We start from the raw sequence: 16,779 nt of genomic DNA, 5'->3' as shown, positions 1-16,779 counted from the left end.
GATGGGTCTTCCTTGTTAAATCTGACATGGGAGATGCCTGGTCCCCTCTTCCCACGAGTCTCCCCTCAACGAGGAACCCCCGCACCCCCCACACAAGTCTGTGGCTCAAACTCCAGTCCACCTGATGCAGTTCACGCCCCTAGCCCGCATCCCAGCAGCATGAGAACCGTGTGGGCATTGCACACGCCACTTCCCAAGTTGGCAAAACTCAGATTTATTTTCATAAAATATGTCATCAAAAATTCTGAGCAGGTGCCACGTTTCTCCTCAGGAAGGAAAAGGTCTTCTTTGCAGTGGGCTGTCACTTCCTTTCTTCTCCAGTGGGGATCAGAGTGACAGGATTATTTGAGAAACAGGCATTGGTCAAAATATGTGGGGGAAAAAAGTCAACTTTAATTCCTTAATATTATAATCTTAATACATATCAATCTTCATGCTTATAAATTTATCATACATTGAATAACATATATAAATGTGAATTTCAATTATTTTCCTAATTCATCAAATATAGCATGCAGTTTAGTTTCTGTGTTTCTCATATTGTTTATGACTTCTAAGTAGGGATACTTTATATTTTTGTTATTAATGGCAATTGACTGGAGTTGCTTGAATTTTTTTTTAGAGATAGGACTCTAGATGGAAAAATAAGGATTAGGCACTTGCTTGTCAAGCCTTCAAATAAAGGACAAACATAAAACCATCAATCTACAAAGTATAGGAAAGTAAGAAAATAAACAGATGCCTGCTTCTGCAGTTCTGTTGAAAAGAAAATGTGGGCCAGGCGTGGTGGCTCATGCATGTAATCCTAGCACTTTGGGAAGTTGAAGCGGGTGGATCAATTGAGGTCAGGAGTTCAAGACTAGCCTGGCCAACATGGCAAAACCCTGTCTGTACTAAGAATACAAATATTAACTGGGCATGGTGGCAGACGCCTGTAATCCCAGCTACTCAGGAGGCTAAGGCAGAAGAATCGCTTGTACCTGGGGGGTGGATATTGTACTGAGCCGAGACTGCGCCACTGCACTCCAGCCTGGGCAACAGAACAAGACTCCGTCTCACAAAAAAAAAAGAAAAAAAGAAAAAAGAAAAAAAAAAAAACAAAGTACAGATGCTAAAGAAAGGTTCCATATTTCCATTTCATGAGGTAATGAAGATCTCAGCAAAAATCCACAGCTCCCCACATTGCAGCCACCCCTTGTCTATCTGACGTTAGGAAGAGGGAAATATTTTAATATACCAAATATTTACAACCAATAGTTTTATGTGTTTGAAAGTATATCCTTTTTAGAAGATGTACGTCTCTATATAATAAATACTGCGTGTACTACGGACATTTTGATGGCTACTGTGGAAGACTCCAGCAAGGAGCAGAGTATCTCAAGTGAATTTAAAATAATATTCTGCCCCGTGAATGTGATTCATGGGGCATCAGACAGTACTTTTCGGTCTCAGTGTTCATTCTCTGGCTTTAACTCAAACTTCCTGTTAATATCAATAGCAATAGGAGTCAGAATTTCACAAAATATATAAAACCCAAAAAAGGTAAAGGTAGAAATTTTCCTTTCACCAGTTTCCCTTCCATGTGGATATTTTGATCTGCAAAATGAACAGATGCTCATTTATTTCCCTTTCACCAAAAAGCCTAAACCCACCCAAAAATAGAACGTGTTCTTCTGCACCAAGGAGGGAAGAAACTGGGAAGATTTTTGTTTCTGTAAAAAATAATTCTAAAAATTAACCTTTACTATATAATAATGAAAAAAAGATTTTCCCCAGGAAGATTTGAAACTAAAGTTTATTTTTATATTTGTATAGATATACAATTCTTAAATGCACTATTTTTTAAAATTTAAAAACAGTAAAAGTATTTTTTTGTAAAAATGAGACAAATGACCCCATTCCCACAGGCCTTCCTTTTCACATCAACTGGATCCCTGTGGGTGGCCACGTACAAGGCTGTAAAGATGCCCAGGCTGGGCAGTGAGGCCACAGGCCGGGCACCAGCCTCCCTCTTCTGGCAGTGTGTCAGGGAGGCGGCCCGTCATGATGGCACCTGGTCCATGGGGCAGACAGTCCTTCATAATTGACGGCACCTGGCTCATGGGGCGGTGGCCCCTCATGATTGACGCACCTGGCCCATGGGGGCGGAATCTGTTCCTGATCACACCCCTTTGAAACCAAGACCCTCAGTATCTCCTCCCACCAGGCCCTTACAAAGTGGGGCCCGGGGCCAGAAATTGTTTTATTTTTATTTGAGAGATGTAGTTGATTCTAAGATCTCCTTAGCTTTGGGTTTTAATCAAAAGGTAATGGGGTCACCTGTAGATCTCCATAGCTAACATCTACTGAGAAGTCACCAGCTCACCGCCACTCCTAAGGTACAGGCTCCGGCCTTGGGCTCCCATTTCCAGGTACAGAAGCAGAGGGTCAGGGGGCCCAGCAAGGTGTCTGTAGCCCTGGAGCTGGCCAGGAGCCCAGGCCTTCTGCCACCCACCTGGGAGTCCTCACACCACAGGGCCCACCTCCCTCACTGAGCAGGGGACCCTCCGAACCCACAGCAGCCACGCCGGCCTAGGGAGTCCTCCTGGGGGGCCGATTTTGTCTTTGCCCCTCCTTGGAAAACAGTAGCCGTTATCTTGCAAACGTGGATCCATTTTCCTTCTGCTCCATGGCTGTGCTTTCCATATCCCATGTGAACACCAAAAACAGAAAACGTTTTTGAACCTGATTTAATTTCCAATATGTGGGCATTTGACAGGATATTATTCTGAGCAGATAATTCTCATTGGTGATGTTGCTCTATGAATATTCATCCGGAAGTTTTCTTTACATCTTTTAGAAGGAGGACTGGAAAATGCTCAGGATCCCGAAAGGCAAGGAAATGAAAGTACAAACGTCACGTCTTTTTTTTTTTTTTTTTATGGAGAACCACGCACCGAGTATGTCTTTCACTCAGACGTGTGTCTTGAATGTGGGCTTTGCTCGTACAAAGCACACGGGGTTTTCACAGCGCTGAGCCAGGAAAAATGACTGAACTCTGGCAGGACAAAAAGCAAAGAAACCTTTAGAAAAGATCAGGTGAGACACAATTACAGCTCAAAGTTACAGTCTCCAGCCACTGGGTACAAACAGCTTTTTCAAGAGCAGAACTGGATTTGCAAAGCCCAGAGATGATTCTGCAGAAGGATCGGCTCCGTGGAAAAAAGAGATAGAAATTAACCTAGCGGTGGGTTGTGACAGAAGACAGTGAACACAGTGAGGTCCAGTTTTATTAAGAGTGAGACAGCAAGTGGTTTTGAACATTAGGAATCATATTTTTAAATGACTCATGTGAACTTTATTTTTCTTATTTTATGGTCTGAATTTCAGTGACATCAAGAACATTTTAGTTATCAAAGGATAAAATATCTAACTAAATGAATTTCACTACAGAAGAAAATAAAACATTCTCAGCATATAAACAAGTTTCTCCAAATCTTACTTTCAGTGTTTAGTTGAACTCTGTGTGTTTGAAAATGAGACACCAGTCAGCAAATGCCTTCTAACAGTCGTCCAGTCACTGATCCTGCCCAGGACCCGCTGTTTGCATTCTCAGCCTATTTTCACGTGTTTCTTGACTGTTTTCTTCCTCCAGGACTCGCCGCGTATCACAGCAGTGCCAGAGGAATCCTGGCAGTCAGCCGGACAGCTAGTTTACCCCTCCGGGCCCATAGTTCATGGGAGCTGATGTTCAGCTCCTCCGACAGCCTCTCATAAATGTACAGCCATGAGTCCTGCTCTGCCCTTGCTGGTGGAGGGACCATTTGATTGTTGCCCTTTCAGACAGATAAAAGTCAGGGCAGGATTTTTCAAAACAGGTATAAGATGGAGAACATTTCCATGTCGTTCTGGTTTGCTCCTTTCAGTGTTTGGGACAAGAGATAGACAGGTGGAGAGTACATAACCCTCCCCCAACCCCCGCAACCCCCGCAGGTTTCCAACCTGCCTTGTAAATACTGTTGTCAGCACACAGGCTGTCAAAAGCAGAGGAGCCGAGGCTCGGAAGACTGTTGGATTAGGAGCTGGGAGAACTCTGTCCTTTCTGAGGTGACCACAAGCAAGTTAAACCCGTGTGAAGAATGTACCATGTTTGACTCTTTTGCTCATATATGGAATAGAAAAAGTCACAATCCCTGTTCCCCACCGCCTCACAACCTCATTATGGGCATCAGGTGAGAAATCTGGGAGGAAGTTCTCAGCAAGCAGGAAAAGCGGGTTTTCAGAGTTGAGCCGGTGCCTGCCATCTCTAAGGGTGTCCTTATCCATGCATCCAGGTGCCTCCTGAAGTTATGAATGGAGTCCGTGCACACACGCTAGAAAAGCAACAGGAAGCATTCACAGGCAGCCCCGTTTCCCTAAGGAAAAGCACCTCCTATCTGTGAAAAAGGCCCCGATAGATGCAGGGAGTAGACACGTATGTTCCTCATTTCAGTGAGGCGCTTGCAAGCACACCCGACCACCAAGCTGGAGAAGTACACATGGAAAATGCAGGTTTACGGTGGAAGAATGAAGACATGCCTGGCACATCGTGAGGACCATGGCTAAGTCAGAGACAGGGAGGTGGGATATGCTGAAATACAGAATTAACAGTTTGTAAAGCCCTTAACAGGTTAAAACCCTGGGATAAACTAACACAGTCTGTTTAGAGAAGAAAGTACTATAGTTGAATTAAAAAAAAAAAGATTCAAGGGGAGCCCAGTCTCCCAAACAGTAGCTCTTGGGAGAAGCATGTAGAGCATTTGGGTGAAAGTGTTTTTGATCCATTCAACAAATATTTGTCGAGCATTAACCTCAGGGCCAGGCTCTGTGACAGGTGCTGCAGCAGAGGAGCCAAGGATGGGCAGCTTGGATGGGTGCCTTGGGTAGATGGGCACGTTGGATGGATGGGCATCTTGGGTGGATAGGCATCTTACATGGATGGGCAACTTGGATGGGTGCCTTGGATGGATGGGTGTCTTGGGTGGATGGGCAGCTTGGATGAGCGCCTTGGGTTGATGGGCACCTTGGATGGATAGGCACCTTGAGTGGATGGGCACCTTGGGTGGATGGGCAGCTTGGGTGGATGGGCACCTTGGATGGATGGGTACCTTGGGTGGATGGGCGCCTTGGGTGGATGGGCAGCTTGGGTGGATGGGCACCTTGAATGGATGGGCAGCTTGGGTGGATGGGCAGCTTGAGTGGATGGGCAGCTTGAGTGGATGGGCAGCTTGGATGGATGGGCACCTTGGGTGGATGGGCAGCTTGGGTGGATGGGCACCTTGGGTGGATGGGCAGCTTGGGTGGATGGGCACCTTGGATGGATGGGCACCTTGAGTGGATGGGCGCCTTGGGTGGATGGGCAGCTTGGGTGGATGGGCAGCTTGGATGGATGGGCACCTTGGGTGGATGGGCAGCTTGGGTGGATGGGCAGCTTGGGTGGATGGGCACCTTGGGTGGATGGGCAGCTTGGGTGGATGGGCATCTTGGATGGATGGGCACCTTGAGTGGATGGGCGCCTTGGGTGGATGGGCAGCTTGGGTGGATGGGCAGCTTGGGTAGATGGGCGCCTTGGGTGGATGGGCACCTTGGGTGGATGGGCGCCTTGGGTGGATGGGTGCCTTGGGTGGATGGGCAGCTCACAGCTGCTGAAAACGCCGATGTCATCCTCGTGCCCACTGTGAAGGAAGACGGGCAGACGACGGCATGACCCCTGACACACACCTGGAACCAATCAGTTCACACAGGAACTGGCCTTTTGTTCTGGGAGCCGTGCTTCAAGAAGGACACTGACACGCTGGTTCTCAGCAGGCAGTCACTTTCGTTTCAGGTGCTTCCTTTAAAACACACCTCCGCAGCACATGTCAGGAATTAGGGTTCTCACAGAGCAGGTCGGAGGCTGTCCTGCTGTATAGCCCTCTGGACAATCTGTACAAACTGCACAGTAATTTTACCACCTTAGCAGAATTTCCATAAACTGGATTATATTATAATGGGTTTTTTGTGTTTTTAATCTTAAAACTCAGTCAATACTCTTTTTTCAGTATTAATAAAAACAGAGTGCACATATGGGAGTTTGGGCATGAATACGGGATAGAATAAATATAACTGACCTTATACATGTATCCTACACACTATCTCTACTATGTCATTTTTTTCCCTATGAAACTGTGTGAATCTGGGTGGGATATAATGAAAGACAGGCTACGTGAGTCTTTGAAATTCAGGTTATCCCAAATCTTTTCCAACATGACAATCTTTTAAAAAGCATATAGATGAATACCTACTTTGTGCAGGGTATGTAATAATTAAATGTCACAGAAAACTCAAGCAGAAGAAAGTGGGGGTGGCATTTTCACCACTGTGGGAATGATGCCCCATCCAGGACACAGCCTCAGCATCTTTTCCTGTGCCTTTAACTTCAAAGGTCCATGGATAGTCCAAGCTCCAGGCCCGCAGGTATTACAATGCGCACACTTACATACAGTTGTGTGTGGTGAAGAAAAAGTCGAAACAGTTTTAAGATGAATATATGTAGCTTCAAAATAATTAAGCCAACTGTAGATGATATTCTAAAAGATAAGCTGTTACCTGAAACATATCTTGATGGGCCATTTCAGTTCCAGAACTAACATGCTGAGTGTTGTAAACAGCAGTTCTTGCCCAGTGGCAGATGTAAAAGTGCGTGTGTCCGTTGGGAAGAAAAACGGTATTTAAAAGCCGTCTGAAATAAGCCACGTGGGAAAACAAGTCCAGTGCCACCGCTCCCACAGTCTCTCCGCTCTCCCTGCATCAGCCAGTGGCTCACACTGAGGACGCACAGGTGAAATCACGTTGAGAATTCCCAGCAGAACCGTAGTTTTCTCCCGGGCTGGTGTCTCCAATCAGCCCTGTGACTATTCCACGATGGGCGGGGGAAAGGGACTCGCTTCGCAATGATTTCCATCTGGGTCAGGAGAGGAAGAATTGCCCCCGGCCAGCAAGTATCCGAGACCTGAAAAGTCCGCGTGAGCAAACAGACAAAAATCTGCACTCACCTTCCTTAAACTGAGGGGAAATCCTGGAGAAACACCTTGCTCACTCAGAAACAAACGAGAGAGATGGTCACGGTGGCCAAGTCTACAGGTCACCTCTGTGGCCACTTCCCTCTGGATGAAGCCCTCAGCCGTGGTCTCCTCTTCACGAGATTATAAGGAAAGATAATTCAGATGGAAATCTTTTTTACCCTGACTGTTGGAAATGCAATGATAGTTACTGCAAGGATTGAGGGCAAAGGACTGGAAACACGCACTCAGCTCAGACCCTGCCTTCAGCCGGCGCCGGAATCCTTCCTTGACCCCAGCCTCACTGTGAGACCTCTGGCCCTTCACGTAGAAAGGGCTCCATCAATCAGCACCTTGGCGGCCCACTACCCACCGTCCACCTGGTAGGAGTTCTGTGTTTTCCTTTTTCTTCTTACTGAATAGGCTGAATTTTTGAGAAAGTTAATCTTTTGTTGTCATACGCAAAGGGATGAGTTTTCCAACTGTGTTACAAACTTAATAAGTCATAGAAACCATGGTCGCCATGTTTAATTTCTTCTTTCTAGGACAAGCATGTGTTTGTCCCTTTCAGGTTCTAAGTTTTAACCAACAGAATTTGAAAACATTTCTGCAAAAATGTTGATGAGGATTTATTTGAAAAGAACATCATACCAGAAAACATGAGCCTTGTCATTTATAGAGAAACCTTTTCTTTTTACCTTTTTTTTTTTTTTAATTGAGATGAAGTCTTGCTCTGTCACCCAGGCTGGAGTCCAGTGGCTCAATCTCGGCTCACTGCACCCTCTGCCTCCTGAGTTCATGCCATTCTGCCTCAGCTTCCCAAATAGCTGGGACTACAGACACCTGCCACCGCACCCAGCTAAATTTTTTTTTTTTGTAGTTTTAGTAGAGATGGGGTTTCACCGTGTTAGCCAGGATGGTCTCGATCTCCTGACCTCGTGATCTGCCCACCTCGGCCTCCTAAAGTGCTGGGTTTACAGGCATGAGCCACCATCCCCAGCCATAGATAAACTTTTTCAACAGATATTTAAGAATAAAAAAAACCTGAAAATGTTGATTAAAGAGTTTTTAAATTTTTTTTTAGTTTTTAAATTTTAAAAAAAGGAAAAAAATCATCGTGAAGAAAATTGCATTTAATTACTTTGACCATGCATTGCTTAGGGCTGAAAAATCATGTCAGCTAGACAGACAACAGGAGAGATGGGGTCGACTCAGACCTACACTGGCATAGGAAACTGGTGAACTAGGAAACTCACCTTGGTCGTGAAAGGGAGGATTTATTTTGGTTCACAGTATTGTAAGCCAAAACGTGACCGAAGCAGATCTCAATCAATTAGAAGTTTATGTTGCTAAGATTGAGGATGTGCCCAGAAGAAAGAAACACAAGTCCCAGTGGGACCTGTGACCTGAGCCTTTTCCAAAGAGGGTTTGGGGAACTTTAATTCTTAAGGGGGAGAGAGCAAGCAGGAGGGGAGAAGGAAAAGGAGGGAGGGCAGGTGGTGGGGCACAGCCAGGCTCGTGGCTGCATTCTCGTGGGCCTCTGATTAGCACTCAGTGAATCCACCTTTTACATAAGATAAGGGAGGCCCGGGAAATCACTGCTGCCTGTCTGGGAACAAAAGGGAGGCATTTGTGTGTGACGCGGGTCCCAAGCTCAACCTTCCCTGTGGTATCGTGAGATTGGGGTCCTGAGAACGTGTTTGCTTCACCGTATCTACGTCGTCCGTATGAAATGTGTCCCGAGCACCCTCATTTCCAACCCTGCAGGCCTTGCTCAGGCCTCTGATTCTAAACCCTAGTTCTGGTTTTTGGGGAAGCCACTTCCTCACTGCAGATCTCTGATGCCTTTGTTTGAGACACCAGAGGTGGGAAGACAGGAGGATTTTTCCAGTCATGGACAATGAACGTTTCTCTAATGCTATGCATGAGGGAATGGCAGTGCTTCATCCAGCACAACGGTTCCTCTTCAGTGTGCCGTGCCCCACACCTGCAGCCCAGCTGCTGCAGGCTGCATTTGCTGACGTGGGACACCCGGCACATGCTTTGTGGTAATCCCTGGAAATAAAGACGAGTGCTGCACCATCTGTTTCTCCGAGGAGTTAACAATCTCGGTGTTTTCTTCGTAAATTCAAATGATCCATTGCAGATCTGACAGATATAAAACCCGCCATCACTGTGCTGCCTGCCCCAGGAACCAGGGCCACCCAAATGTCTCGCTCTGAAACTGAGACTCAGAGTGTCTCCGCTGTCCTTATTCCTTTTCAGTGAACGTTCCCACATGCATTGATGTGAACTGGATTGACCAGACATTGTGCTATTTTAAACAGTACTTTAGGGAGGTTCCTAAAGGCTTCTTTGATTTATTAAATACGTTATGAAGGAACTATTTTGTCGTATTCATAGAGATTCCATTTCTACTTAGCCATTGATCCAAAGGGACATTTTTGCTTATCGTGGCATGATGAACCTTCTGAAGTGAGGCGTGGTCTCAGCATCACCACGACGATTACACGGGGCATTTGCAGGTGCACGAGCATGGGGCTAAGGCTGTTCCTGACAGTGCCCAGAGGAGAAAGCCTGGTCTGAACAGCAACCCCCGCTCCACACAGATGACGCAGGGCAGGAGCTTTACCCTCCACCTCCCAACCCATGGCCGAGCACCCTTCACACCACCCCTGTCTCCCATGAAAGAAGAGTAAAGACATTTAACAAAAAGCGATATTCTCAACAAAAAGTGATTTTCTTTAACAAAAAGTAAAACAACAGAATGATGTTGTTTTAAAAGCTAAACAAAAGTAAATAATTCTGATAGTGAAAAGAAAACCAAATTCATATATCTAAAAAAAGTAAAATTCCCAAAGGCACTGGCAGGACAACAGTGATATTAAAAACCAGTGAAGACAGCTTTTGGTCAGGGCTTTACTTAAAAATTATATTTGGCAAAGACAAAATAGATAATATGGAATTCGGCTAGGGAAAAGGATGTGTATTTTATTGGTTCCCACTGGTGAATTTACACCAGAGTAAGAGCTCAGCCATTTAAATAATATTTAATTTTTTGTGTGTGATAAAATGTTTTCTCCCATGGTAAACTGTTCCTTTAAAACTGGAATTCAAAGTAAATGCAAAGCAGAAAGTAGCTCCACAGTGTGTCCTTCGGGTAAACCAGTCTTCCTGCTGCCTTTAGATCAGTGCCTCTGGTTATTTTTCAGCTTGACTTACACACAAAGAAGAAAGCCATGTGCATTGGAATAGAGTCTCTGTCTCACGGATTATTCTGGTAGATTTCAGAAACCCTGCGAGAGTAATCTGGGGAACCGTGGCTCTTTTTGTGATTGCTGTCACAGTTTTATGAAAGACATTTTCAAAAGTTAGCCTCAATGAGATTCTGGAGATTTCTGTGCTCTCAGGAAACCCTTCCCTTGCCACGGCTCAGAAGCAGAAGTGAGGGGCCAGGCTTGTCCGCTTATGGAGAGGAATTTTCTGCACCTTCACAAGAGCTCAAAATGAACCCAGAGTCTTTAAAAGAACAAGGGCAGGGCCCAGGAACCGCGCTGTGACTCTGCCCTGCCTCTCTGCTTTCAGCTCCTGTGTCCTCAGAACCCACCAAAGTCACGTCGGTCTTGTCCCCACAGGTTCTCCTGGCCCTGGGTGAGCCACGCTGGGAGAGTTAGCACCAGCAGGGAAATGCAGGCCGGCGGTGGGGAGGGTGAGCTGCAGCTGCCCCTCCGCACCTGGCACTATGTCCATTAGCGCTTCTTCATGCAGGAGGTACTTCCTCATTCTCGACTTCACCCCCAGCTCCAGACTCAGAGTATGAAGAACTCGAGGGGTTGCCTGACATGGTTTGGCTGTGTCCCCACCCAAATCTCATCTTGAATTGGAGCTCCCATAATTCCCATGTGTGGCAGGAGGGAACTGGTGGGAGATAACTGAGTCATAGGGCGGTTTCCCCCATGCTGTTCTCATAGCAGTGAATAAGCCTCACAAGACCTGGTGGTTTTATCAGGGAAATCCCTTTTGCTTGGTTCTCGTTCTCCCTTGTCTGTAGCCATGTGAGACATGCCTTTCACCTTCCGCAATGATTGTGAGGTCTCCCCTGCCATGTGGAACTGTGAGTTCATTAAACCTCTTTCTTTTTAAATTACCCAGTCTGGGATGTGTCTTTATCAGCATGAAAATGGACTAATACATTGCCTGTTTGTATTTTTAATTGGCAAGTGCCCTTAAGTTGCTGGAGAGCGGGGCCAGCTAACTACAGCCCATGGGCCAACGCTGGTCCCCTCTCCGGTTTCTGCAAACCTAGCCTCACGGGAGTGCAGGGCCTTCGCTGGCTGTGGTCAGAAGCTGGTTTTTCCCAGAGGTGTGGTGCTGAGCAGAGGTGATGGAGCCCCATGGCCTGAAACATTCGTTGCCCCTTCAAATGTGCCTGTTATCGATGGCTCAGAGCACACAGCGCTGTGCTTAGTGGCTGATGGCACAAGGTCATTTGCCACTTGTCCTGGGGGCTGTGAGTCAGGTGTCTGAGAGAACGTCAAATGTGGGATCTCTCCGGGGCTGCCCAGGCTCAGCCAGGGCTGGAGCACCTGCCTCTAGGGCGGCTGGGACTCCGTGCTGCCCTCCCCGGGAGGCCCTGTTCCTGTCGGTGCGGCCCGTGTTGGTGCGACAGTGGGTGGACAGAGATCTGTGGGAACGCCGTGCCCCTGGCGGGGGGTTCGTGCCTGTGCTGCTGCAGCGTGAACCTGCAGTTTCAGAAGGTCCAAGAGATGTTAAACCCATTTGGCAGAAGGCATCTGATTGGATTCTGCCTCCCCTTGTTCTGGGGAAATTAGGCGGAAATTGTTCTGCTCCTCTCAAAGGCGGCTCGCTGAACCCGGCAAGGCGCACACCCTTGAGTGGATCAGTTCCAGCGCTTGGCGTTGACTTTGGAAATCTGAAATGTCTGTGATAAGCCAAATAAACTTAGATTTGTTTTATTTCATTTAAAAAGTGAAGGCCCCAGAACTTTGGGAGGCTGAGACAGGCGGATCACCTGAGGTCAGGAGTTCAAGATCAGCCTGGCCAACATGGTGAAACCCAGTCTCTACTCAAAATATAAAAATTAGCCAGGTGTGGTGGTGCACACATGTAATCCCAGCTACTCAGGAAACTGAGGCAGGAGAATTGCTTGAACCCAGGAGGCGGAGGTTGCAGTGAGCCGAGGTTGTGCCGCTGCACTCCAATCTGGGTGACAGAGCAAGACTCTGTCTCAAAAAAGAAGAGTGAAGGCAAGGAGATTACACGTAAGAGCTAGTGAGCTCTGATCTTGGCAGGAATGAGTCCTCTTGCCATATGGGAAGATCAGCCCAGGCTTGCCCAGGGCCAGAACCATCCCTGAACAGGCGGTAGATCAAACCAGACTGATCACAAGGCAGCTGGAATTCGGAAGGGAGCCATGGAATGCAGAGGGGTTCACCAGAGGCCACTCGGCTCTGGGGCCTCCAGACACCTCTCAGCTCCTGTAGGTGACGTCTCCTCACACAGATGTGCTTCGATAATCTCGGACCTTCTTGTAAACCAGGGGGTTGGTACAGCTCCCAGCCTTCCATCTTCCCCAGCACTTTCCCCGTGTGGGGACCAAACACAAGGGTTTTCCAGGCTCCCTCCTCCTGGCAGGACACAGCTGCTCACACATGTCATAGGATTATTTAATATCATAATTTTTCAATCAGTATTTTTTCATTTAGGAAAGAATCTTTGGACTTTCTTAACTCAACCTAAAGAAATAACTTTAAAAATGAAAATACCAGGCATAACAAAATATTTGTAAAGAGAGATTTAGGAGCAGACATGTGTCCTGTAAACCTTAAGACATCACATTTTCCAAGATCCGAGTACTCAGAGTCAAGAGTTTTAAGAACAGCATGGTTCACAGTTTGGTGATAAATGGCATCAAATGTCTCATTACTACACTGACTGAAAATATGTCAAATGTGACTTTAAAAAAGATTAGGTAGAAAATCTGTTTGCTCCTTATTTTATTTGATAACCCTGAAACACAATTTTTCCAATGAAAATCTAATTTATTTTATAATTTCCTTAAGATAGCCATGTAATATTAGAGTAAAACAAATGGTCATGTTCATCATTATATTCTGAAAACAATTCTATATTTGAGGCATTTGTTACCATCAGAATGTCTCTCCTGATACGGGAACTCATGATGAAAAGAAAATAGTAAATAAATTGATCCAGTTTTACACTCCTCAGTTTTCACACAATCACAGCCCCCAGCTGAGCTAGGACAGGCTCATTCAATGGGCTAGATGCTTCCATAAGGATAGGTCTCACCTGGAAAAAATAAACATATCCAGAAGAGAGAATGTATTAGGCTGTTCTTGCATTGCTGTAAAGAAATACCTGAGACTGAGGAATGTATGAGAAAATAGGCTTAACCGGCTCACAGTTCTGCAGGCTGTGTAGGAAGCATGGTGGTGTCCACTTCTATGGAGGCCTCCGGAAGCTTCCAATCCTGGGGACGGCAGAGGGGAAGCAGGTGTCTCACATGGTGGGGGCAGGAGCAAGAGAAAATGAGGCGACAGGAGGTGCCATAGAATACACACACACACACACACACACACACACACACGTACACTTTAATTTCTGGGATACAGGTGTAGAATGTGCAGGTTTGTTATATAGGTATATATGTGCCATGGTGGTTTGCTGCACCTATCAAGGTAATGCCATTCAGTTCATAGGCATTGGCAAAGATTTCATGACTAAAACACCAAAAGCAATGACAACAAAAGCCAAAATTGACAAATGGGATCTCATTAAACTAAAGAACTTCTGCACAGCAAAAGAAACTATCATCAGAGTGAACAGGCAACCTATGGAATGGGAGAACATTTTTGCAATCCATCCATCTGACAAAGGGCTAATATCCAGAATCTACAAAGAACTCAAATTTACAAGAAAAAGACAACCCCATCCAAAAGAAGGTGAAGGACATGAACAGACACTTCTCAAAAAAAGACATTTATGCAGCCAACAAACATACGAAAAAAAAGCCATAGACTTTTAAACAACCAAATCTCATAAGAACTCACCATCCTGAGAACAGCAACGAGGGGGTGGTGGCAGACTCTACCTGAGAATCCACCCGTGATCCCATCACCTCCCACCAGGCCCCTCCTCCAACACTGGGGATGACATTTCAACATGAGATTTGGGTGGGAACACAGACCAAAGCGTATCGGACAACTTTGATAAATCCATTGCTTTATGTAGAAAAATGTCAGAGTCTTCACTAATAAAATTTTACAGTGTGATGATTTCTTCTTGAAAGATGTTTCGTGTTTTAACCCATTGATGTTAACATGATGATGTGCTATGGGATAAGTGGAGAATTAAATGTGCAAAACCATATCCTTTTAGGAGCTAAAGGACCACGTAGTTTGGGCACACGCCTCTAAGTGATGTGGAACTGAGCTCCATGACTCAGGGGTGCTGCAGCCTTAATGTCCTCCTTTGCAAAATGAAAATAACAAGTGTCTCTACCTCATGAAATTGTTGAGAATTAGAGAAATTGCGCCTGGCAGCATAAGCACACACAAACGCAGCTGTAAATTGTGGTTACTTCCATGAGGATGGGAAGACGGAGGAGTTTTTACCCCAATCGCAAGGAGGCACTGGCAGGGAAGAGGTCACTTGCAGTCTACTTTTTGACCGTAAGAAGCTCCCCGATGCATTAAACCCTTTAAAATGTGTCTCCACGATGACTGCACCGCCCACCAAGCAGAGGCCACCGGCGATGCCCACGTTGAACCCAGGAGCGTTTCAGCCCCACTAGGGCACAGGAGGGGCACTGCCTTTCAGAGTAACTGTCAGCTGGCTTCTGCGACGAACGGCTCCCAAGTATAAATGACAACACAGATATTCCTGGCAGGGCAGCTCCACACAGTTGCTCTTTTCCAAGAGGTGATTCAGGAATGTAAGCTTCCTCCTTGGAGGGTCGGCATCTTCAACACAGAAACCCCAAGGCCACTGTGGAAGCAGAGAGAAGGGGGCGCACACCCCTCCTGTCCACGCTTTACTGGCCAGCAACAGTCACTTGCCTCCATGAAAACCTGAGGCATCATGTCTTCATGACGAGAAATATCATCTTGTCAAGTGCCCAATGGAAAACTAAAATATTTTAGTGAACAAAGCATTGCCTTTGCCACAGGTACCCAAATTGGTGAAGCTGAACAGCTGCAAAGGATACAGGCAGCAAAGTGCCCCGAAACTCATGGAAACAACCTTGCTAGGATTGCCACAACCAGGAATTCCAGGAAGACCTGGACTGCATAGATACATAAAGAAGAAGATGCTCTTTCTTCCCTTAAGCATCCCTTAGCCAGGAAAGCCAACAGGCTCACAAATCCCAGCCAGCCTAAGAGAGAAGGCAGCTCATTGCCTGTGGAACGACCTCATTCCCAGCAGTTTGCCAGCTTCTACTCTGATTAGGTAGGAAGACCGCTGAAAACTGCAACTTCACACAAAGAGAGGCTACGAGAACATGCCGCAGCTGTTTTATGGTTTGAAGGGATAGAAATGAGGAGTGGCTGCCTGATTGTTCCCAGCTCAGAGGAGACGCAGAAATGCCTGGGGTGTTACCTGTGGGAGGTGGAAGATGCTGAGCCTGCTCTGGCAAATGCAGCCACAGGACCCCTGGAGCCCAAACCCAGAAGTCGAGCCCCCTCTATGGCACTCCCCTGCTAGGACAATGACGATATGCTCACACTGTCTCACTCTGCTCCTTCCCAGACCCAGAAACCAACGTCAGACGGAGCGGACTCAGCCTGGGTCTGGAATGCGCCGCGATGCCTTCTAATCACGCAACACCAGCCCCTCCAATCAAACAAAGTGGGAAGAGGGGCCTTTTTCAAGTTAGACCTGAATGGACCCTTCCGAAAACGAAATACCTCAGCATATCCTTACAGATTACAGAGTGCGTATTTTCGGATTCAACACTATTCTTTCTTCAATGGGAAGCTGTTTAAAAGGAAAGAGTCAAGTCTCTGGAATCGTAATACCTAACATTCATAAATTGCTTCTCTAGGGGGCTCAGCGTGCACTGGAGACATCGCTAACCACATTCTTGGTATGCAGGGAAGGAGCACATTTGCTGCAAGGATGTTGAGCAGATCGACAATTTCTTAGCAAAGAGTTGTGCTGAATGAACCATTGAAATAACAGCGCCGCTTCTTGCATGTTTAGGTGTGGTGCAGTCTTTGTAGGGTTCTCACCCTGATGCTTCATTTGAGTCTTGTCACAGTTCCCAAGGCACCTCAAACAGGCATGGTCTCCCTGTTATATGGATAAGTAACCTCTGAGAAGGAAGGAGGCCTCCCCCAGCCATGCCAACCCCAAGCTGCAGCCAGAGATCCCCCCGCCCTTCCTCCCCCAGGTCCAGGTGGCCACGCCGACACCTGGCTCAGTGCCCACCACAAGCAGTGGACAACTTGCTACTTCTCTTCTCCTTCAAGACTCTGCTACTGACCTTCTGAACCACCTCCAAACTAACCGCGTAAGAATGATACAGTGGACCCTGGGGACTTGGGGGAATGGGGGGAGGGAAGTGAGGGATAAAAGACTCCATATTGGGTACAGTGTACACTGCTCAGGTGATGGGTTCACCACAACCTCAGAAATCACCACTAAAGAACTTATTCATGTAACCCAATGCCACCTGCTC

The 16,779-nt window shown here is 46.6% G+C and overlaps 1 protein-coding gene across 1 annotated transcript in view; it reads left to right on the top strand.

Annotated features, from left to right (window-relative positions):
- The first annotated feature begins 7,261 nt into the window (after window positions 1–7,261).
- Window positions 7,262–16,779, top strand: part of TPO (thyroid peroxidase) — a 132,720-nt gene continuing 123,202 nt past the window's right edge. Inside the window, exon 1 of the transcript XR_004054509.1 lies at window positions 7,262–7,441. The gene's annotated coding sequence lies outside the window, so the exon portion shown is untranslated. The remainder of the gene's footprint in view (window positions 7,442–16,779) is intronic.

The sequence above is a fragment of the Rhinopithecus roxellana genome, chromosome 17, assembly GCF_007565055.1.
Source record: "Rhinopithecus roxellana isolate Shanxi Qingling chromosome 17, ASM756505v1, whole genome shotgun sequence".
Taxonomy (NCBI): domain Eukaryota; kingdom Metazoa; phylum Chordata; class Mammalia; order Primates; family Cercopithecidae; genus Rhinopithecus; species Rhinopithecus roxellana.
Note: the sequence above shows the minus strand (reverse complement) of the source record. Positions and strands in the feature narration are given on the sequence as shown.